The following is a 13,639-nucleotide window of genomic DNA, read 5'->3' as shown; positions in this document are numbered from 1 at the left end:
GTATCCCTATTGATTTTCCATGGAAAGCAGGCAGTGATGGACAGGGACAGCGCAATGCCCTCGGGTTGGTTTGCTTATGCTGAGATGCACAATGTGTCTAAACACACAACCAAGTCCAGTTTTACAAGAAATTGTCCTATGGAGCACAAATCACCCCTTGTCCATCACAATCCCTCAGATCAGCTCCCACCCCATTATTCTCCTTTGAGTGTTGAGTTGACACAAATCTGTTTTAAAACCTCTGATGTGACCGGGGAATTCCAGTGGGAGCCACAAGCAAACCAAGGTGTGGGTGAGCCTTGCAAACTCTGCTCTTTAAATGACCTTGAGACCCTCTCTTTATTTCACACAGGCCTTTCCAAATCATTCCTGGTGGGGAGAACCCAGAGGTGTTGGGTGGAAGAATGGCTCATGGGAGGCAGAAGGAAATTCCTGCCTGAGCTCCTGAACCATGACACCCTCAGAGGGCTCTTCCAGAACCTCATTCCCTGCTCTCATCCTGTGACTGGAGGCCTCCTGGAGCTGGTGGGCCCTGCTAGGAGAGCAGATTGCTGAGGTGAGGCTTTCTCCTGCATTTCTAATATCTGAATGTGCATTGGGAGACCTGGACAGTTCTGGCCCCAAATACCTGTTCCCAAATCAAGCCTGGTACTAAATGGGAAAGAAAAAACTGTACCACCCCATCTCAACTCTTTTTTTTTGTCTGTGAAAATGCATTCTAACATGCCTTTGAATAAGACCTCTCCTGACTTGCTTCATCCACTGGCAACAGAATCCATCCCTATGCACCCAGGGCAAAAGGAAAACATTAAAAAAAAACAACCTCCTTATTTTCTTTCCCCCTCGCACATTTTCAATTAAAATAGATTTATGCAAGCTGTACTGAATGTGCCACAAATCTCTTTGCATGGTTAAAGTTGATTAATTGGGGCGGGAAGTGAAAATTAAGAAATGGCAGCAGCTCCCAGAGCGCAAATGGGCTCTCCCATGCCTTGTGGGTGATGGAGCAGCAGCAGAGGTGCTGGAGCTGGCTCTGCCTGCAGGAGAACAGCCTCCTTCACCTTGGCTTAAACACTCCAGAGCAAAGCTGGGGTGTGGCGGGAGGAGGCTGGCCTCAAAATAATGTGTGTGTAATCCTCAAGATAATCAATTTCTTACAGATGTTTTGTAAACTTCTGTGTTGGAGAGCGCAAGCCATAGTACTTTCTAAATCCCCAGGGGTTGTACTTGATATCCATTTGTTATTTCCTAATGCTATTCAATCTTTTTTTTTTTCCCTTGTTTTTTTTATTTTCATTTTTATTTTTATTTTTTATTTTCTGAAGCTTGCAGCAATAAGCCTGAGCCTCACATCAGCAGTTGTCACCGCCCCTGCCATTCCTCAGTGAACTTTGCACGTGTTTCCATATTCCTTTTCCTTGCGCTCCCCATAAAAGCATTATCAGGGAAATTCAAAAGCAAGCAGAAAACTGGCATAGCTAATTTAGGCTAATTAGTATGGCAGAAGCTGAGTCTTCTACTTCAGAGGTTCCCATGCCCTCCCATGTCTCCACCTGATCGCCTTGTCCAGCAGCAAACCCAGGAGGCAGCTCCAATTATATCATAACCTCTTCAAACACCAAGCCACTCAAGCTAATTTTATCCTATTAAACAGACTGAAGGATTCAGAAGAAAGGTTCTCCCCCAAAAGCTTCAATTACCAGTGTCCCTGATTACCATCTTTACAATCCTATATGCTACAGTTAAATACTTTTTTGCTTAGTGTTGCTTTCTTGATTTAGATGAAAAGCGAGTATTAAGAGCATGTCTTTTCAACTCAGGCAAGTGACATTCATAAAAAAAAGAAAAGGAAAAGGAAAAAGAAAAAAAGGAGCCTCTCTTGTTATTAGCATGTTTAATCAAACTCAAGTTTAGAACCGTTCAAAGACAATGTAACTGGGGAAATGTAAACATCCCCTCCCATCCAGTGGCATTTAAAGCAGCCACAGGTAACTGCCAGGAACAGCAGTGATGGCCAAAAGTGTCAGGGCTGGAAGGAAAATAGAATATAGAAAGAAAACAGCATGATCTCCTGAGGAAAGGAAATGTGGAATGGTGCTGGGATTAAATCCCACATCACTAATCAGCAATAAAGAGAGAAAACAGCCCAAGGGAGCTGGGCTGGTTCATCCTTCCTGCAGCAGCACGGGGTGGCCGTGGGCACACTGTCACACCTGGCCAAGCACTCACCTGGGTCACAGGTGTGCCTGGTCCCAGTCCCAGGATGGGGCTCCCTCTCTCCATTCCTGTGACTGCTGTTAGGGCCAGGAGTTCACGGAGAACAGCTGGAGAACAGCTGGAGAGCAGCTCCCCGTGTTCCTGGCCAGTGCCTCCTCCCAGGGGACAACAGAGGGGAAAATGGGAAATACATATATGTGTATATATCTATATATATATGTGTGTATATGTGTATATATATATGTATGTATATGTATATATATCTATATGTATATGTGTATATATATGTATGTATGTATGTATATATATGTATTTTCCATTGTGTATACATATACATATATATGTATATATATGTATGTGTGTATGTATACACACATACATACATATATATACACATATATATACATATATATACATATATATATACACACATGTACATACATACATATATATATATATATATATATGTATATATGTATTTTCCATTTTCCCCTCTGTTGTAGAGGGGAATATATATATATGTATGTATGTATGTATGCATGTATGCATGCATATATATTTATAAAAATAAATAAATATATATACATATACATTCACATATATACTTATATATACATATATATGCACACACACACACATATATATATAGTATACATAAATATTCAGTTTATAGATATATATAATATATACATATATATACACATATATATGTATATATAATATATATATTATACATATATATATAATATATATGTGTATATATTACATAATACATATATATACTGAACCTGGGGGAAGTTCAGCTGCTGGCAGTACCATTTATATGGTATGGTATATGGTATATGGTATATGGTATATGGTATATACTGAAATCATGTATGTGGAAACATCACAAGGATTTTTATCACCTGGAAACTTCCACAGCACAAATCATAACAAAACCACATCTAGCATGTTTAGAAAGGAACTTATTCTTTGCCTTCTCCAGCTAGACTAATTTTGCTTATTCCTCTTCTTCCACTGACAGTAATTGTTTCAAACACACTCACGGTTTAATATTCTTTTTTTCTTTTGCGTCATCCCATCTTGTTAGCTCCCAGCCGGTCACAGGCTGGAGGTATTTGGGGGTTGGATTTCACTGCTGATCGACTCCTCCTCGCAGTTGAAAATGAGCATTTTTCTTTTCCTCTAGAAACAAACAAACAAACAAACAAACAATTTCTGTCGTTTAGCAGAAATTGAATGAGTTTCACCCAATTGCCCACACTCCGGGTGATAGGGAGGTGCCATTGTCTGAGGACAATGATTCTCATGCAAATGAAACAACAGCTAAACAAGAATCCTCCCTATCTCTGTTTGGGCCAATTTTCTTAACGTTTCAGCAGAGCTTAATCTGTTGGCAGAAGTGTTTAGGCCCATTAACAGCTAAAGTCACAGAGTCCACAACTCACCCTGCTGACAGTAAACACGGAATTTGAGGAATGGCCTTTAAACAATGGCTAAGCCACAAACCATTTTGTCATCAAATGCTGTGAAAGGCATACGGGCTGATGATTTTCTTCCTTGGGTTACAGCGATTTGAAAGGCCCCGAGTGCCCAGCACCCTCCAGGCTTGGGTTACAGCTGTTTTATTTGCCTTTCCAGCCCTGTGCTGCAGGTGTGCTGCCCACGAATTGCTCATTCCAGGGCTTCATATTATTTATTTGTGTTGACTTGGAGGCCAGGGCCACCCTGTGCTCAGGACAACACCAAGCTCTGTGTCCTGCAGGGCAGATTCCTGGATTTAATTGTGTTCAGGGAATCCTGTGCCTAAAAATCCCCCATTGCTGAGGAGCTTTGAGATCCCTTTCCATCCTATGACTCTGTTCCTGTGGAAAAGATAAAATTTATCAAGGGGGAGAGAAATATGTGGTAATTTCTGAATAATGGATTGATAAATAAAACCCACAAGGCTGGAATCCTGGCAGCGGGGATGGGGATGGGGATGAGGATGAGGATGCTGGGGCTGCTCACCCGTGTTTCCCAGTGAGAAGCTCTTCTGGGCAGTGCTGCAGGAAATAATTTTGAACCCCACTGCCTGAATGGCACCTGAGTTTTTCCCCTTTCCCTGGGAAAAGAAGCACCAAGGGATGGCAGATTGTTGGAATGTTGGGGGACACAAGACAGGTGATGGACTTTGGTTGACATAAGAGATTTGATAACAGGATGACTTGACAAAAGCAAATGGAACTTTGAAAATTAGACCTAGATTGCAAACAGATTCATCCCCATCTCTCTCCATCACCGACAGCGATGGATGCAACTCCAAAGACTTTTTCCAAACTTCCCTGGAGTTATTTGGAGTATTCACCTCTGGAAACTCACAATGCCAACCCCATCTGCCTCCCAGGAAATTTCTGGTTTCTCCCCTGGACAAACCAAAGAACAGAGAAGGGAGGAGAGGGATGAGGAGCAGGGCAGGTATGGAATGTTCCAGCTGCACACCCAGCTATCCCAGATTTTGATTTGTTCAGCCTGCATTCAAACTGTACAGCGTCCACCACTGCCGTGAGGAATCCCCATCAGTGTTAGCAGGGAATGAGACAGAAGGAAGGGAAAAAAAAAAGATGGAAAATTGGCTGTGCTTGGCACCAGCATGGAGATCTCTTCATCATTACACAGCTCTGGAATGCCACATTTCCATCTTTCAACTCTGGCATTCATTGCCATTGAGTACAGGTGAAAACATGAGGTTATTTTGGCATGGTGACTTCTGAGCAACACTTTAGCAATTTCTTGCCCCAGCCTTGGTGTAGATATATCCAAAGCAATAAAAAGACATTTTTTTTCCCAGTTAATTAGTTCTGCAGCAAAGATTCTGGAGTTTGTTGGAATATAAGTGAAATGAAATGAAATGAAATGAAATGAAATAAAATTAAATTAAATTAAATGATGAAATTAAATTTAATTAAACAAAATGAAGTGAAAAAATTAGTAACATAAAGTAGACTTTAAAAAAAAAAAAGTAAAATTAAGAAAGCTCGTGGCCAAATTTTTCTGCCCTTCCAGTTTTTTCAAGTAGATGCTGCAGTGCTTTATGGAAGTTTTTTATAATGAAAAGGTATCAGTCAGTCGATTAAACCATGTTATTCCTTGATGCCAGATTTGTTTCATTTATATCTTTAGATCACCACGGTTACAGTGACACTGCTGCCAACTGCTAATTAAATGTGGGAGGAAAGGTTTGTGAGCCCTTTTTTTTTTTTACAGATGGCAATTGGGAACTGCTCTGGTGCTGCCAGTACCAAGCCACAGGGGTGAGAGCAGGAATTGATTTTTCCCATTTTTTCTTCTGTACAATTGTGAGTGATGTGGTTCCAGACAGCCTCACCTGTGTGAGGAGGTGGCTGCTGGGTGTGGTGTTGGATGGTGGCACAAAAGCTCATCCCAGCTCCTGCTGTGGTGGCCCCATCCCACCTTTCAGCCCCTCACAGGAGCATTCAGCTCCAGCTTTCCAAGCTGATGTGAACAGATGGGGAGGCTGGGCATGAATTATGTGAATGAGAGTTGGAAGCACAAGGAAAGGATGAAAATTAAGAGTTTAGCACGGAGCAGACACCTTTATCAGCAGCAGCAGGACCACAGGGATGTATTTTCCCAGAAGAGTGTGACAGCAGCATTCCACAAAGTTCACTTTTTGCTGGGCTGAAAGCTCTTTTCTCTATTTTTAACGTACTACAGAGCCCCTATAATTCCCAAAATACCAACCAGAAATAGTCCTTGTTAACAAAGTGGAGTTTATGCAGCAAGCAAGCCTTTGGATCTACAAGGCAGCATCAAAGAGGGGATCTAATGAAATTTTAAAAAGGAACAAGCCATAAAACTCAGATCAAAGACTCTGAATCGTTTTGCTTATTTCTGACAGACCTGAACATTTCTTGGGAGAGTTTCTTCTGAAAGAAATAAATAAACCACCCTCTTAAAGCCACAGCAGGACATTCCCCCATACATTTACATAAATAGACACACACACACACTTATGTATACAGATAAAATGCCCACAGAAAATCAGTTTGCAAGGTTTGATTCTGCAAGACTTTGCTCAGGATGTCTGGATTTGGATGAGGGAGAGGAGCCCAGAGTGCCAGGCTCCAGAATGAGGAGGCACAGCTGCCTCATCTGGCTGAGCAAGGCATTTATAAGGGACTGATCCCAGGGTGCACAGCAGAGGTGTTGAATGAATCATGATATTTAATTTATTAGAGTTATGAGACAGACAAGAAAAATCTGACTTGTATTGAGCGTGCAAGGACATGCCATCTAATTTGGAATTTTTCACTCCCCTTTTAGGAATTCAAAAGATTTTGGATTCACAACTTTCCTTTTTCGGGGGAAGGTACAGATTGAAGCTGGGTATTTTGCTGGAAAAGCATTTCTTCTTCTGGGTGTTATCAGAAGTGACAATGATCTCAGCTTAGTCCCAGCTAATCAGAATGTGCAATCAGACACCACACGATGTTTCTGCCTGCAGGTGAGGCCAGAATTAAAACACCTGAGTGATCCAGAGGCCTTTGGTGGGCACCAGAGCCCTCTGTCCATGGCCAAGGTTCTCTGCTACAAAGTGAGGCAGAGATGGGCTCAAAATCCATCTCTCCATGGACAGGGTGGCATCCCAAACACAGGGTTCCAGTTTCGAGGAATGCTAGGATCTCCTTTTGGGTTACCTAAACCCAGGCACTCAAACTTGGCAAGCCCAAACTTCCACCCCAAACGTGACCATGGCATGAATGGAGCAGTGAAAGTTAATCAGCATCATTAAATCTGTCAGAGAAGCAGGTTATTAAAATCACCACCATTCACTCTTGGAAATGGGAACAAAAAATTATGCCCTGGCTTTCTGAGCCTGTTTGTCTTGTTTTCCCACACTGCTCATGAATTACTCCAGTACATTACAATGTCCTCTATCCATCTTCATTAGCATTGTGAGCAAATTGTATTGGGCTGTAACGCAGCAGGTTTTTTTGTATTTTCTTTTTTTTTTGGTATTGTACAAACATACACGGTGTACAGAAAATGGGCAATTTAATATGAAAAGAATATTGTGCCTCAGAATTTTTATTTTCTAAACAGTCATTTCAGTTGGGAATTATTGCACGATTTGTGCATAATTTCTCATGGATAGTTATTTAAATATAAATAGGGAAAATATGTAAGTCCATATGGCGGCTATCTACCCTTTCTTGATGCCTCTCCATATTTTTAATAGTGCAATAAACAAAAGATAAAAACATCTCTAAGCCACACACTAGTCAAAAGAAGATAATTGTGCCTCTATGTGTTTATTGTAATTTGAATGTGCTTCAATTAACTTTCCTCAATATTTCCCAGTTCTTTTAAAAGAAACTTAAATTGGTTTTTATTTTGTGAAATTTGTTTTCTGTGCAATAAGGAAAAAAAAAAAAAAAGAAAACCACAATGGCTTTGTTTACCTCATTATGGATACATCCTGTGCAGGACTGAAGCTCAAACTCTTTATTCCCAACAACCTTTATTTTATTTTTTCCATTCTCACATGCTTCTTATCATACTTTAAGTAAAAATACCAAATTTCTAGTGCTCCCGAGGAAGAGGCAACTAATCATCACTCAATATATCACATATCAAAGTGTGGTGAAACATTAAAATGGCAGAAAAGCAAACTCTTGCACTTTTGCACTGCAGTCACTTTTAAAAGATGAGAATTTATTACCCTTTCCTCCTCTAAATCATCAGGGCCACCAGAACAGAGAGAATATATCTGGAGTGCTTGTTGTAATTAACCTTGGGGCTTTTATTTAAACAAGGTCAAACATTTTAACAGCTTTATAAATCAAGGTTGGGTCCGCGTGGCTCTACGGCATCAGGCTAATGACAAAATGCACACGGAATACTTATTAAACAGCATTTGTGTACAGGAAAAAAAAAATATCCTGCAGGCTTCAGGGGCCACCACACCCCCAGGCAGAGCTGGCACTGGGGATGGATATCCAGCTCCAGCCCCGACCAAAAGCCCCAAGGTGATCTCTGGAATGCTGGAATGTGCTTTTTTTAGCGGCTTCCAAGGAGCCCAGCCCCAGGTATGGGCAAATTAGGTCATCTGCAAATGAAGTGCATTTTAGATGTGATTGCAGAATTACAGGAGGTAGATTGCAAACATCCCAATGTCTGCTGTTCCTGTCCTTAGTGTTGTCTGATTTTTATTTACTCCTCTGTGTCAGCCAGGTTTTGCTGGAAGGAGAAGGAAGGAGGACATGTGAGTTGAGTAAGATGAGCTACTGCCTCATAGTGAACATTAACCAGTCTCTAGAATTAACACCTTTGGATTCCTCCAGCCATTCTGGGTTATCTCCTCCTTATTAATAAAAAGTGGCCTTTATAAGTAATTTTTTTCAGCATGGGGAACATCAGTATTTCTGTTTTACACTGTAAATAAACAACAGCTTTCAATTCACCCTGGTTCATAGTTTCACACTCTGTTCAGAGTCAATATGAAGAATATCACAAGTCACAGTGCCTGACACAGTTCCTTTACCTGGTGCTCCTCTCCACAGGCATCCCTTACCAAAAATCCTCTCTGAAATCAAGGAGATCCACAAGGACAAGAGATGGTCACCTACATGTGTGACCCTCCTGATGCTTTGAGAAGGCTGACCTAGAACAGAGGCTGGACAGAGCTAAAGAATAAAGCAGGGATTTATTAAAAGGCCTCAATGGATCCACCTTGGGCAGCACAAGAGCCCAGCCAGGGCTGCACCTAAGATGAACCAAAATGGTCACAAAATGGACAATTGATCACAGGGTCTCTCACTTTTATCAATTTTGCTCCATTTGCATCTCGCAGTTCATTGTCCCATTCCAGCTTTAGCCCATGCAGTCCCACCCTGCTTGTTTTTCTCTCTCCAGCCCACACTGTTTGTGCTCTTGGGCTGGGATTTGGATCATTTGTCCTTGGTGCCCAGCTGGAGCAGGAATTGTTTTGTCTCCCTGCTCTGTGCACAGAGCTCACCATCCCCTCCTGTGAAACCCAGACCCACACACTAAAGCAGCACAGAACCTGAAAAATAGAAAATCTAAACCTGAGGCATCACTCCCAGCTGTAAAATACCCAGCATCCTTTCCCTAAATGGCTCGGGTAATTTCTCCAATTTCTCCTCAAGTATTTCTTGGCTGTGAAATGTCTTTTCTCAGCCTCATGGTGTACGAATTACCCAGACGACACTCCATGCTCGCTCTGCTGAATTTCACATCTGGTTTGCCATGACCACCTTCCACTATGACCTCTGGGTGCCCGAAAACATTGGTGTTGCTGCAGCTGGGAGATCCTCCTAAACCTAAACCTAAACCTAAACCTGAACCTGAACCTAAACCGAAACCGAAACCTAAACCTAACCTAAACCTAAACCTCATCGCCGTCACCTGGCCACATTATGGAAGTACAGGATGGTTTTGGTTAGAAGGGACCTTAAAGATCATTTCATTCCAACCCCCAGCCAAAATCACATCCCACCAACAGTGAAAGTGAACAGAGAAACACTTTCCAGCATCTGCATTTACAATTTTAATTGACTTCTCCTTCTTAATTTGCTCCCCTCCTTTGCCCTCCAATACTGAGCATTCTCGCTGCTGTAGAAACCCCCAGGAAAAAACAAAAAAACCCAAAAAACAAAACAAAACAAAACAAAACACCCCAAAAATCGACAAACAACAGTTGTGCTAAATAAGATTTTTATGTGTGGGTGTTTAAGTATCTGCATGAAGCAAATTTCTACCCTGTCCTCATCAGAAAGGGAAGGAGACCATGTGAGTGATGTGACCAATTACCGCCGAGCGCCCCAGAGCAGCTCCTGAATATTCACGTCCAATTGCTCCTCGGGTGGAACAATTGGTTTGAGCACTTTGAAAAGGCAATGATGTCCAATGTGCGGCGTGATTAAACGCGGCGAAATTACCAGCCGTTCAGCTGAAAGAGAAGCTCTGTTTCCCTCCCAGGGTGATTCTCCTCTCGAGTTTTGCTCTGATGGGAGCAGGGAACACCCGGATCTGTCAGGGGCAAAGGTGCAGCTGAGTTTTGGGGACAGCACGGACAGGGATGCTCATGGGAGTTTTGGAAAGGGTGCACCAAGGCAAAATCCTGCTCTTCACCCTCATCTTCCTGCAGAACCACACCTCCACCCCAGCTGGAGCAAGGCAGGGGTGAATTTTGCAAGCACACCCCGGTGCAAATGTGATTCCAATCAAAGATTTTCAGGGCCAAGTGTCTGTGGGTTGAATTGTCCAGAGAACCACCAAAGGCTTTGCATTTTCCATCAATACATTTGGGAGCTTCCTGAATAGGCAGAGAACACCCCAAACCCTCAGTCCTGCCGTTTGGTTCATGCCTGTTTCTATCATCACTGAAAACGGCTTATAATTATAAAATATAGATCTTTAATTCTGCCACGCTATTTTAAAAATGCTTGTACAACACATCATACTTAGTTCTGCGAGTGACTCATACCCATCCAAGCGTTTTTTGTTGCAGTACCCAGAGCAGTGTGTGCTTCCCAGATGGCAGGAGGGAGCTGGGAGCATCCGTGAGGAGGAAGAAGGGAATGCATCCTGCAGGATCACATCTTCTGCTGAGCCCCTGTCAGGGAGAGGCCCGCAGTAGCACTGCCCAGCTCCAGAGGTCTGAACCCACCTCTGGAATCAGTTTCTGTCCTCCTGGTCCCCCTTTGGGGAAGGTGATTCACATTATTGTAAAAAAAAAAAAAAAAAATTTTTTTTTCTTCTTAACAAGCCATTGCCACACATTTTGTGAAAGTGAAAAAAGGCTTCTCAATACAGAAGCCTAAAATGATGAAACAGCCTTTAAAAAATCCTCCCTGAAACTAGAGAACTTTTTCTTTTCCATCCTTTCTTCTTGTTTCCTACCCAGAGATCTGAGCTAATTTTCCTTATCCATAGGCTCCCCCATGCCCTCAAAAAAAAAAAAAAAGGGGGGGGGGGGGGGGAAGACTGTATTCACTAATTATACATCCTGAAAAGAATTTGGTTCAGTGTAAGATGATCCTAGTGATATGCTAATCCTTTTTTCTGCTTGGTGCAGCCTGAAGCCTGTGTCTAACATTTTTTTCAACTGTATGACAATAAAAGTTGTGGCAACAAAAGGAATAAATGGGCAGCTAAAGAAGGTATAGCTGAAACACATGGCAGACCAGTTCTCTCCTCTCCTTCTGGCTGCTCTTTTGTAGGCTCTGGTTTGGTATCCTCAAGTCAATAGCCGAAAGCCAGCCACCTTAGCAACTTAGTATGACACCCAAGCCCTCTCTCTTTACATTCATGAATAGTCAGCAAGCAGCAGACAAAATAGAACTAATCTTTTTTGACAGAATTGTTCAATTTTAGAGGAAAGGCTTTTGAGGCACCTTCCATACATTTGCAGAATATGAGGCAACAATGGCCACCACCACATTTTGGACAAAAGGACGACCAGGGGTGCGGGCGCGCGCACGCACCACGGCCGTCAGCAGAAAATATTGCAGCCAAGTTCCAGCCACCGCAGGATGTGCCCATTGTTAGGGGGAAGGCTGGCAGGCAGGAAAATAAACAATTTTTTTTTTTTTTTTAAAACCCTCCATTGTTTTGTTGCTGATTATTAAACATACACATCCCGATAATGCGTGATTAGGGTTATTTGTCTCGATTAGCCCAAGTTAAGGGAGCTGATTAATATCCACTCTATAATTTCCTGTCATAGGCTGATAACTTCATCCTTTTTTTTTTTTCTCCCTCTCTTTGGACCAATGAATCTTATTGCAAAACGCATTCAAAATCCTGCAGGTTCTCGCCTGCATTTAAAAGCTGGTTTTGCCATTTCGAAATCCTGCCACTCACAAGTCCTGTGTGTGCAGGAGGGAAGGGCACTCCTGCTTTTCCCTTCTCTTCCTTCCATTTAATGCAAGCATGTCTCTATCGCCAAAGAGAGAAAGCAGGGAAGAGATGATAGTAATAATAATAATAATAATAATAATAATAATAATAATAAAATAATTATACAATAATTATACAATAATTATACAATAATTATACAATAATTATACAATAATAATAATAATAATAAATGCACCCAGTCTATGGGCACAACCAGAAGTTAGCAACATGGTCCATGCAGCTGCAACACTGCATTTAAAATTCAGTTTACTCCTAGGAAGAGGGCTAATCCTGCCCCTGTAATTCCCTACAGCCAAAATGTACCCCCCTCCCTGAGTGACAGTGCAATGCAAAGACACTCGCACGCTTATCTTCCCCAACCAGATGGCCGACTTGGATCAATGCACACACGCCACGATCAATGGGAGCGATAAAGAATTAGGAAAACAGTGGTACATGCTCCCAGAAAGCTTGTACACTGCATAATTATTTTATGATTCTACACATGGCTACATGTGATACTGGAGTCAAGAAGGAAAAGGATAATTAGAGAGCCAGAAAAGCACCCGTACTGCACTACACACTTTGTCAGTCAGCAGTTCCCACTCGGCTCAACTCGCCGCCCTTATCTCCTCTCCTGCCCCCTTGCAAACGAATTTAGGGAATATGTAAAATATTAGGGGGAGGCGGCTTCTGGGTTACGGGCACGGGATACGGGAGATTTTCCTGTCCTGTGATACGGCAGCAAAAAAAGTTTTTGTGCAAGAGTGGGATGGTACTGTGTGAGCATCACCCGAGGGTGGCATCCCGGGGCCCCCCGAACCCTTCTGGGGCTTTGTTGGGAGAGGGACACATCCCCATCCAGTCAGTAAAACACAGCTGCACCGTTCCTGCCTGGGTTTGAGGGTTTTTTTCCCCCTTCCTTCCCTCCCTGGAGGGATTTGGTGATTGGTTCCTTGTATCCAGCCCGTTTCGAAGGGAAGGGCAGGGGAGGGGGCAGGAAAGAGCTGATGGAACGACAGAATAAATATCAAAGCTGGACGGGATCTGGGTGGCAAAGAGCACACGAGCGAGATGAGGGAGCAGAACAACGCCAGGCAGAGCACTGCCCTTGCTGGCAAGGCTGGCAGCGCTTCCAAAAACACCTCGGTGTCACCGCCTGATGCCACCAAGGCACCACTACCTCCTCGTCCCATCTGATTGTGCTGGCGACAAGGGGACGGGAGAGGCACCACACAGACAGGACCTTCCTGCTGGTGGGACCTGGCATAGCGAAGTCATGTTGTAAATGCAGAGTTGCAGGGGTAGGAAATGCCCGAAATGGGTTGTGGAGGGTTCATCAACCAACCAACCAACCAACCAACTAACCAACCAACCCACCAGCCGAGGAGCAGGGGGTGTGACAGAGAGCTGGAGCTCTGGGTGGAATGGGGCAGTCACCAGTGTCCCTTCTGCAGCTGCTTTTCCAGAAGTGTCACCTCTGGAGACCATG

This window comes from Melozone crissalis, unplaced genomic scaffold (genome assembly GCF_028551555.1).
Source record: "Melozone crissalis strain CALT ecotype California unplaced genomic scaffold, PUWL_Pcris_2 ptg000056l_1, whole genome shotgun sequence".
Taxonomy (NCBI): domain Eukaryota; kingdom Metazoa; phylum Chordata; class Aves; order Passeriformes; family Passerellidae; genus Melozone; species Melozone crissalis.
Note: the sequence above shows the minus strand (reverse complement) of the source record.